Source organism: Macaca nemestrina, chromosome 7 (assembly GCF_043159975.1).
Source record: "Macaca nemestrina isolate mMacNem1 chromosome 7, mMacNem.hap1, whole genome shotgun sequence".
NCBI lineage: Eukaryota > Metazoa > Chordata > Mammalia > Primates > Cercopithecidae > Macaca > Macaca nemestrina.
In genome coordinates this window covers 123,997,782-124,008,553 of record NC_092131.1, presented here as the reverse complement: position 1 = coordinate 124,008,553, position 10,772 = coordinate 123,997,782, and positions in this window count along the sequence as shown.

The following is a 10,772-nucleotide window of genomic DNA, read 5'->3' as shown; positions in this document are numbered from 1 at the left end:
GGTGAAGGCAGGCAGGCTGAACCAGGCAGGGATTCAAGAAGGAGCAGAGAAACTGCTTCTAGTTCCCTTCTAGTAGTTTTCTAGTTTGGGGTCTTACATTTAAGTTTTTCATCAATTTGGATTTAATTTTTTAATGATGACAGATAAAGATCTAGTTTCATTTTTCTGCATATAGATATCCAGTTTTCCCCACACCCATTTATTAAAGAGACTGTCCTTTCCCCCAAAAGACATTATTGGCACCGTCGTGGGAAATCAGTTGACTATAAATACGTGGATTTATTTCTGGGTTGTCTATTCGGTTCCATTGGTCTATGTGTCTGTTTTTATGCCAGTACCATGCGGTTTTGGTTATTATAGCTTTTTTTAGTACATTTTGAAGTCCATTTTTTTAGTACATTTAAAGCTGGAAGTGTGATGCCTCCAGCTTTATCATTTTTGCTTAGGATTTATGTGGCTATTCAGTCTTTGTTAACCTGCTTTTTTTGTTGTTATAGATAGGGTCTCTGTAGCCTCCACCGCCCCTGCCCGCCACACTGTCCCCCCACCCCCGCCGCCCTGGGCTTAAGTGATCCACCCACCTCAACTTCCCAAGTAGCTGCGTCTACAGGCACGCCACCACACAGGGTTGATTTTTGTATTTTTTTGTAGAGACTGGGTGTTCCATGTTGCCCAGGCTGGTCTTGAACTCCTGGGCTCAAGCAATAAGCCTGCCTCAGCCCCCTAAATTGCTGGGATTACAGGTGTGAGCCATCACACCCAGCCTAACCTGCTATTTTTATTTGGTATTATATAATAAACATTTGCCCTATAATATTATAAAACTCTTGGTAAACATTTTCAATGTCTGAGATGTATTTTCTGCAATGCAATGCCATAGTTTTTAGGTTTTTGGTTTTTGTTGTTTTTTTTTTTTTTGAGGGGTGGTGGTCTCGTTCTATCACCCAGGCTGGAATGCAGTGGTGTGATCATGGCTCACTGCAGCCTTGACCTTCTGGGCTCAAGTGATCCTCCTACCTCAGCCTCTCAAGTAGCTGGAATCACAGGTGTGCAACAACACATCCAGCTAATTTTTTGATTTTTTTTTTTTTTTTTGAGACAAGGTCTTGCTACATTGGCCGGGCTGATCTCAGACTCCTGGGCTGAAGTGGTCTGCCTGCATCAGCCTCTCAAAGTGCTGGGATTACAGGTGGAAGAAGTAGTCTTGGACATTTAGGTTGTTTTCAGGATTTTCCTTTGACAAATAATACTGTTACAAATATCTTTATACAGAATTGTTTCCCATGATTCTTATTTCCTTGGGGTAGATTTTTTAGTCATGGAAATTCTGGACACAGCGTATGAACATTTTAAAATCTCTCAATAATCCCGTGATACTTATGGCCTGAGTGACTTCCTGAGATGGGTTTCTGGTGTGTCCAGTCGCAGTTATGGCCTCGTCCTTGCATCTGTGTGGAGATATGGGAGTTACAGAAGAAGAGAAGGTGGGCATGGAATGTTTTGAATCACATGGCTCTGGGGTTCTTACTAATCACATGGCTGTGGCCACATGGCCTCATCCTCCTGAGATTCATTTCCTCGTCTGTGTGATTGAGGTGATAATACTACCCTCAAGCAGTTTTGTGAGGACCAAGGCCAGTGAATGCGCAGCACACGGCTCAGGGCCGGGCACACAGAAGAGCACAGCAATTGTTTATCACGATAGCATGGCATCTCCTTGGTTGGGACTGGTATAAACGTTTGGTCTCTGGAATTTGATGCTGCAGAGTGAGACCCACCAACCCAGGCATGTGTGTCCCTACATTGACCCAGCCAGGGCCCCCAGGATCCCTTCAGACAGATGGGCAGAAAGCAAAAACCAACACCAAGGTCCGAGACCAGAGAAGGTGAGCAAAGGGCTCTGAGGGCAGAACAGAGTGGGGAAGTGATTGTCAGGCTGCCTGGGAGAGGAAAAAATGGGGACTGGGAAGAAGTGGGAGGGAGAGAGCTTGGTTGCGGGGAGGAGGAGTGGACAGGAAAGGTCAAGATCAGAGGATGAAGTCCAAAGGGAAAGGTTGGTTCAGTACCAGGACATAAGGTAAATCCAGTTACTAGGTGGCCAGAGGAATAGGCAGGAATGGATCCCAGGAAGTTCTGACACCCAATGCCTGATTCTATGACTCGCTCACTGTGTGACCCTGAACAAGAACCTCACCCTTACTGTGCACTGGTTTACTCATTTGCAGAAGTTCCTGGGTGTCCTTCCGTCTTGGACAACCTCTGGCCTGGCAGTGTCCTGAAGAGATTGATGATCCTCCATCTGGCCCTCCGCATAAGTTTAAAAATCTAGCAGCATAGTTCCTCTGCAGGAGACAGGAGACAAGTGTTGGTATAACCGAGTGTCTTGGAGCAATGGGAAGCCTTTTCCGGAGGATTATTGGAAGAAAATCCAGGGGAAGGGGGCTTGCTTAAAGAGAGTGACCACAGCCAGAGCAGAACAGGGTGTGGGTGAGAGGGGTGCAGAGGGGAGGGGGTGGGGTGGGAGGGGAGGCGGGGGTTGGACAGAGGGATCACGGGTGAGAGGAGTGCAGAGGTGGGAGGTGCCCAGTGGTGAGCCCCAAGGCAGGGCGAGAATTGTCCTGAGCTCCCTGCCATTCACACTGTCCCTTAATGAAGATTAGAAAATGTCGCCTGCTTTGGCTGATGAAGTCTCATGTTTATATCACTTGACTAGAAGAATAAGGTCTCATTTTCAGACTTCACTCGTTCCCTTGGCTGGATACCCTTGTGTTTCAGGCTGGGTTCTGCAGAAGCAGAAACACTGAGACAGAATTTGGGGCACATGATGTTTATTAGCAGTCAACAGCTGCGAAAGGAGGGGGAAGCAGGCTTGGGCAGAGGGAAGTTGACCTGTGCTGCAGCTCAGCAAAGTCTCAGCTAAACCAGCAGTGTTCATCAGAGCTGTCCAGCATCAGGTCTAAGTGGATGGGCCTCTATATTCCTGCCACCATCAGTCACCAGACGTGGGCTACCCCTGAAATGGCATAGCCTGAGGTGAGCTGGCCCTCAGCAGTGGCGGCAGGCTCTGCAGGAACTGAAAGCTGAGAGTGTCTGATGACCTCTATCCCTGCAGCTGAGCAGCAGGTCCTTCCTTGAAGGGGGAATCTGGGCTGCACATCTCCATGTCTGTCACACTTTAAGCAGTGAACCACCCTCTCAATTGTACATGGCAGAGAGACAAACTTTAGAGAATACAAACATATGCTTTGGACAGATGCTTTGATAAATGTGGATAGGGAAAATAAAACAAGTCATTGTGTTTGTATTAAAGGAGTCCCAATTAGGAGAGTCAGATTCTCTGAGTCCATTGCTTCCTGATTTTCTGGCCTGGCAGTTTTAAAATGTCTGGCTTGTCACATCTCACCACTTCCCTCCCCTCATGCTGTGCTAGCTCCTGGGCCTGGTAATATGCTTTCTGCTGCATGAAGGTGCTGCGTCATTCTTTCGTTCTGTTTAAAGCAAAGAGCATTGTTTCCCTTCTTTTCCTATTTCTGTGGGATTTGGCCATGAGGCCTTGAAGTCGGGAGTAGGAGGTAACCCGAAAGACATGGTACCTGAATCCTCAAGAGGAGGATGCATCTGGCTTCAAGGCCTTCAGTGCCCTGCTAGTGCTCTTAGCTTGAAGTCCAATCCCTCAGCCTGGGATGAAGTGCCTGATGAGCTGGGCTGCTTCTTCCCAGCCTGGCACAGAATGGGGGCTCAGTGAGTAAGAATGAGGAAAAATACCGGGCACAGTTGCTCACACCTGTAATCCCAGGACTTTGGGAGGCCAAGGCAGGTGGGTCACCTGAGGTCCGGAGTTTGAGACCAGCCTGACCAACACAGAGAAACCCCGTCTCTACTAAAAATTTAAAATTAGCCGGGCATGGTAGTATATTACATGCCTATAGTCCCAACTACTCCGGAGGCTGAGGCAGGAGAATCGTGTGAACCCAGGAGGTAGAGATTGCGGTGAGCCAAGATCGCACCATTGCACTCCAGCCTGGGCAACAAGAATGAAACTGTCTCAAAAAAAAAAAAAAAAAAGGAAAAATGCTTATTTCTGTTAATATGATAATAATAAAAGGACACATGTTTCTCTAGGCTCCACCAAACCATAGGTACTCATAGCGGCTCAGTACCAGCGATAAGCTAAAGTTGCTTGGCTCATCTGTTCATACAAAACCTCAAGTGTCGGTCAGGCGCAGTGGCTCACACCTGTAATCCCAGCACGTTGGGAGGCCGAGGCAGGTGGATCACTTGAGGTCAGGATTTCAAGGCCAGCCTGGCCACCATGGTGAAACCCCATCTCTACCAAAAATACAAAAATTTGCTGGGCGTGGTGGCGGGTGACTGTAGTCCCAGTTACTCAGGAGGCTGAGGCAGGACAATCACTTGATCCTGGGATGCAGAGGTCGCAGTGAGCTGAGATCGCGCCACTGCATTCTAGCCTGGGCGACACAGTAAGACTCCATCTCAAACAAACAAAACAAACCAAAAAAATCCTCAACCGTCTCCTCAAGGTCTACTCCAAACAATTTCTAGGAAATAAGAGGTAAAGAATAATGAGTTAAGAGCCAGAGTTCTGGACTCACCACTGAAAGGAACCAGGGATCCTTGGAGAAAAGTTGATTTGAGAACGAGGGGCAGGTAACTTACAAGATGAGCCTGAAAACTTGTGCCAGAAAGTAAAGAAGTGCTCAATAAATGATGGGGCCATAACAGAAGGAAAGAGAACCCACCCTAAGGGGCTCGCAATGGTCAAATCTGGGATAATTTGAGCATCATAATAAATAATAATAGTAACAGATTATAACTCATTGGATGACATAGAACTTACCAAAACCACACTAATATAATTAAATGGATAAATAATTGGGAGAAGGGAAAATTCTTTCTTATGGTATAATAAATGTAGATGGAATGATGGAGTTGGAGAATCACCAATGGATGCTAAAACCAGTGAGCGAAGATGCAAAGAGAAACGTGATCTATGTATTTACATAGTCTCAAAGGATTTCCCCACAAGATTCTTACAGATGACTAAGGGAAAAACAGTAACTTTAAGGTGGAGAAAACTGGTGGACACTACCTTAATCAAGTGATCAGAGTTAACAACACCAATAGTGGGACAAATTGACATCACGTGCCTCCTGTTATGATGCACTGAGAAAGATGCAGCATCACATATGTGGTATCTTTTGCCAAAAACACATCATCTGAGTCTAATCATGAGGAAAGCACTTGACACAAACCCAAATTGAGAGGCTTTCTATAAAACAACTGGCCTGCAATCTTCCAAAGTGTCAAGGTCACGAAAGTCAAGGAAAGACTGGAGAACTGTCGCAGAATTAAGGAGACCAAGAGAAAAAAACACAAACTTTTAAAGGACATTACAATTAATGAAATTGAATTTGAATATGGAATGCAAATTAGAAAATAGCATTATATTGATGTTAAATTTCTTCTTTTTTTTTTTTTTTTTTTGAGTCAGAGTCTCACTCTGTCACTCAGGCTGGAGTGCAGTGGCATGATCAAGGCTCACTGCAGCTTCCACCTCCCCAAGTCAAGCAATCCTCCCACTTCAGCCTCCCGAGTAGCTGGGACTTCAGGTGCATGCCACCATGCCTGGCTAATTGCTTGTAGAGATAGGATTTTGCCATGTTGCCCAGGCTGGTCTCGAACTCCTGAGCTCAAGCAATCTACCCACCTCAGCTCCCAAAGTGTTGGGATTACAGGTGGGAGCCACCGCACCTGGCCGATGATAAATTTCTTAATTTAAAAAATTATACTGTGGTTATATAAGAGAATTTTCTCATTCTTGGGAAATACATACTTGAAGAATTTAAGGGTAAAGGGATACCATGTCTGCAACTTACCCAACTAATAGAAAAAAAATCAATATGCATATATAAAAATAGAGAAACAATAATAAAGCAGTTGAGGTAAAATTTAAACAATCTGATGAATCTCGGTAAAATGGACAGGAGTTTTTGTACTCTTTTCTCTAAATTTAAAATTATACCAAAATAAAAATTTACAAAAAAAAGACAAAAGGAACATGAGAAAGCCTGCCTGTTCTAGATGACCCGAGGAGGTGCTACAAGGACGGCGCTCCGGAGGCAGCTAGAGAGCAAGTGCCTGCACCTTGAGGGTGTGGGCTCTCATGGGGCTGGGAAGTCTGTTTGCTACTCTGGCTTCCAGCCACTCCTCAGCTTGGCTCTATGATTTGAAGTTCTGGGAATGAGGCTTTTCCAGCTGGGCAGACAGGGCTGTCAGGAACAACACTGTCAGGTCTAAGGGTATAGTCATCACCCTGGTTGTGAGTCTACTGTGGGTGAACCTGGACTAAGGTGCCTTTTCATGCTATCAAACACTGGTATAGGCATGTATCTTCCTTCCTTCTTCCTTCCTTCCTTCCTTCCTTCCTTCCTTCCTTCCTTCCTTCCTTCCTTCCTTCGGACAAGTTCTCAGTCACCCAGGCTAAAGTACAGTGGCGCAATTATACACAGCTCACCGCAACCACAACCTTCTAGGCCCAAGTGATCCTGTCACCTCTGCCTCCCAGGTAGCTGAGGCTACAGGCACATGCCATCATGCCCAGTTAATTTTTTTTTTTTTTTTTTTTTGGTAGAGACAGGGTCTTGCTTTGTTGCCCAGGCTGGTCTCGAGCTCCTGAGCTCAAGCGATCCGCCCACATCAGCCTCCCAAAGTGCTGGGATTACAAGCGTGAGCTACCAGGCCTGGCTAGAATCTGGTTTAAGCTTTAAACAAGTAACCTGCTTAAATATGTAGGCTTATCATTTCTGTTTTCCAGATGAGGTAACTGAGTCTCAGTGAGGTGAAGCTGGAGCTCTTCCAACTCTGAGTCCAGGGGTCATCCACCCCCGCCCCCCCACCCCAAGTTCCACTCCTTGGACAGTCTGGGGCTTCCCTGCTTGGAGCCTGGGCACATGCTGCTTCCTTTGTCTGCACACAGGCCTATCACGTGTCTCTGCCTGTGGATTTTCTGGCCCAGCCAAGACTAAAGTTGGGGTCTCCTGCCTCTGAATCCTAGGTTTTCAGGGATAATTAAATACCAGTTGGACTGAAATCAAGCTTTGCCTTACTGTGAACAAGTCGTTTCCCACCTGAATTAAAACCAACCCAATAGGAGAGAGGATGCTAGAAACACATTTTTGAAGCTGTTTTGAGAGATAGCTGCCATAATGGAAACAAAACGAAACAGGCTAGAAAAGGGGTAGGGGGTGGGAGATGGTTATGCCTTTCCTTCCCTGTCAGTGAGATCATTCTACTGGTCCCCCTCTGGGCCCTGCCACCCCCACTTATTGGGCCTCAGTTTCCCCATTTGTAAAATGACAAAGTAAGGCAATAGCAGGAATTCTGCTCCAAGGTGTGTGACTGACTCACGAAACTTAAAATCTATGCAGACTCCCTGGCCCCCCCCAGTCAGTAGGCCAAGGTTGGGACTTGGCCTTTTGGTTTTTTTCTTTTTTTAAACAAAGTCCCACTTCTGTAGGCACGCTTTGTGCTGTTTGAGCACCTCCAGATGGTCCCTGCTGGCTCTTCCATCACTGCAGGCCTCCACCCTCTGACCGGTGAGCAGGTGGCAGTGGATTCCTGGGACTCACTGAGGCCCCTTCCCCATGCCCACCAGTTCCTGGGCCACTTCCCGAAGGGCCACTTTGCACCTCTTTGCTGTCTTTCAAGCATCCTGACCAGCACTCAGCTTCTGACGACTGATAATGCTTGGAAACTCAGAGTCACACTCTTGTGGCTGCAAATTAGCAAACCTGAAAGCTCCTCATCAATTCAAAAGAGCTGTGCAAGTGGGAAGAAGCCTTATCTTTTGCAACTGCTGTCCCTGGGGGCAAACTGAAAAACAGAAACTATATCACATCCTGAAGGCCAAAGGTCACACCCTTAGCCCCAGTGGAGGACTCTGGGGCAAGGATGTTTCCTGGAGTCAGAGGAGGGGAGCCTCCATCTGAGCGCGCCACATCCCCACCTCGCACGGGCTCTGTACTTCCTTCTCAGCGGGGACTTGCTTTTCCCTTCTTCCTCATCCTGTTTCTGCCCCAGGCCCTGGCCCCTCACTACCAGCTCCACACTCTGGGGAGGAAAGACCCTTGTTAGTGATGGGACTCCGAAAAGTTAACTGACCTGTCTGAGCCTCAGGTTCCTTGTCTGTTGAATGGGGCCATATGCCTCACATTGTTGTTGGGAGGATTAAGTGATACATAAGACAGGTGAAGTGCTTACAACAGAGCCTGGTGTAGCACAGCCCTAGTAGGCTATTAGCGTTATTCTGGAACGCCCTTCCTGCCTCACAGGTGAGCTCTTTCCCATTAATCAAGACCCAGCTCCCCTCCTTTGGGAGGACTTCCCAGGCCAGGCTCCTCAACAGCCTCTCTCTGTTGTCTGCGCTCAGCACATTTTCCCTTCCTAGGCTACCTCCCTCACCACACTGGCCGGGGCTGAGCTTGTTCATTTCCATGTTCCCAGACAGGAAGGCTCAGTCGGTGCTGGTGGGTGTGCTTCAGTGGAGCTTGTTCCATTCTGGGACAGGGTAGGTGGAGTGGACAGAGGGTGCCCCAGGACAGTGGGCACGTGCCTCTGGCCACCTGGAGGGACCCTGCAGGTATTTCCCCCAGCAACAGTGAACCATCATGGCCAGGTGCTGGAACATCCCAGTTCACCCACAGGATGGGTGGACAACCCTACAGCCATGGGCAGCGTCATGACAGTGTGCCCACCGAGGTCTGAATGGCTAACTCATGAATGCCCTTCTGGCCATAGCTGATGGCAGGTTGAGGATTACTCCCGCAGGACAGATGCTCCCCTGCAGAAGGGAGAAGCATGCATCACTTGCCTACTCCTTGGACCAGTGGCAATGCTGTCTCCAAATGAAATTCATGGCAACAGCCTCCTGGCTCTTCGAATGTCACCAAAGAGCTTTCAGACCCTCCTTCTCTCCCTCTTCTTTCCAGCCCCTGCCCTTCTTCAGAAGGCTCGAAGCTCTCGCTTTAGATTCTTCCTGGATAACAAATTAGAATCTTAGGACTCTCAGAGTGCAGTCCTGCCCTCCAGCTTGGTGTCAGCCTCACCTCTGAGGGCTATTCCCTGACAATGTCTTCTCTTCCAGCTCCTGAGAACTTGGCTGAATTCCTTCAAAATGATGTTTATTCGACCAGGTGCAGTGGCTCACACCTGTAATCCCAGCACTTTGGGAGGCCAAGGCAGGCAGATCACTTGAGGCCAGGAGTTTGAGACCAGCTTGGCCAACATGGTGAAACCCTGTCTCTACTAAAAATATAAAAATTAGCCAAGCATGATGGTGCATGGCTGTAATCCCAGCTACTCTGGAGGCTGAGGCCGGGAGAATTGCTTGAACCTGGGAGGCAGAGTTTGTAGTGAGCCAAGATTGCGTCACTGCATTCCAGCCTGGGCAACAGAGCGAGACTCTGACTCAAAAAAAAAAAAAAAGAAAAGAAAAGAAAAGAAAAAGAAAACAGGTGTTTATTTGCCTTCCATCTTGCCTGCATTTTGTCCATTCGTCCATCCATTTATTTGTCAGGGAAGGCTTTCCTGAAGAGGTGACATTTGATAAGAGGCCCAAGGGATAAGGAGTAGTTAGCTGGGCCAAGGCAGGATCTAGGATGGAACGGGAAGAAGCTTCCAGGCAGGGAGATCATGTGCGAAGAACCTGGGGTAGAAGAGAATGAGGCAGAATGGAGGAATTGAAAGAATGTCCGGGAAGCAGTACCAGAAATTGACGGAAGCATAGTGTGAATTGAAGTTTTGAAGAGTAGGCTGGGACCAAATTATGCAGGGTCTGTAGGCCATGTAAGGGCAATGGCCATTGTCCTGAGAGTAATGGAAAATCATGGCAAGGTGACAGTGGGACGCTGACATGAACAAATGTGGATCTGAAAATGTCACTCTGCTATGTGGAGAGCAGACAGGAATGAGCAGGGTTGGTTTCATAGATGTGCAACTTGTGTAAGGAAATTGCACTTGGGGTCTAATGCTCTGAGATTGCCATCTTGGAATTCTTAATCACATTATTTTTGAATTTGCTTTTCTTAAGTACAGTCTGGTGGGACAATGAAGCATACATCAAGGACTTGGTGCTTTGGCTCCTGTGGTCCTGCTTCCAACTGCCTCCCCTGGACTGGTTCTCAGTCTCCTTCTCCACTTCTGCCTAGCAATCACTGCCACCCTCTGCCCCCAGCAGAGACCTGAGTGCAGGCATGGTGACAGTCAGGGTGAAGGGCACACTGGGTAGCATCTGAGGATTGGCCATGGCAGTGTGGCCCCTGCCCCAGGCTGGCAACACCATGGCAAATTCAACAGGTGACTCAGGGGGCTGAGCCTCTCACTCACTTCTGACCCAGGTCCCTAGTGCATCCCGGCCTGGACTTTGCAACACCCCTGGGAACTGCCTGTCCACTGTGGGTTGGTGAGGCAGGTCCATGGGAAATGGCAATGCCTGGCATGACTTCCTCAACCCCCGCTGGGGAATGCAGGACACAGGTCAGCGTGGTGGCTGGCAGGAGGAGAACTCCAAGCAACTGGTGAATTTCAAACAGAACTGAGTCAAGTCAGAGGGTGGGGCGGGGCAGGTTGTCCCACAGATATTCCCGTGCCCAAGGGAGTGTAATGTTAAATAACAAATCAAAAACCATTCCAGGTTGAGCGAGAGACTGCAGTAAAGAAATAAGTTTTATATATTAGTACCTTTAACCACAATT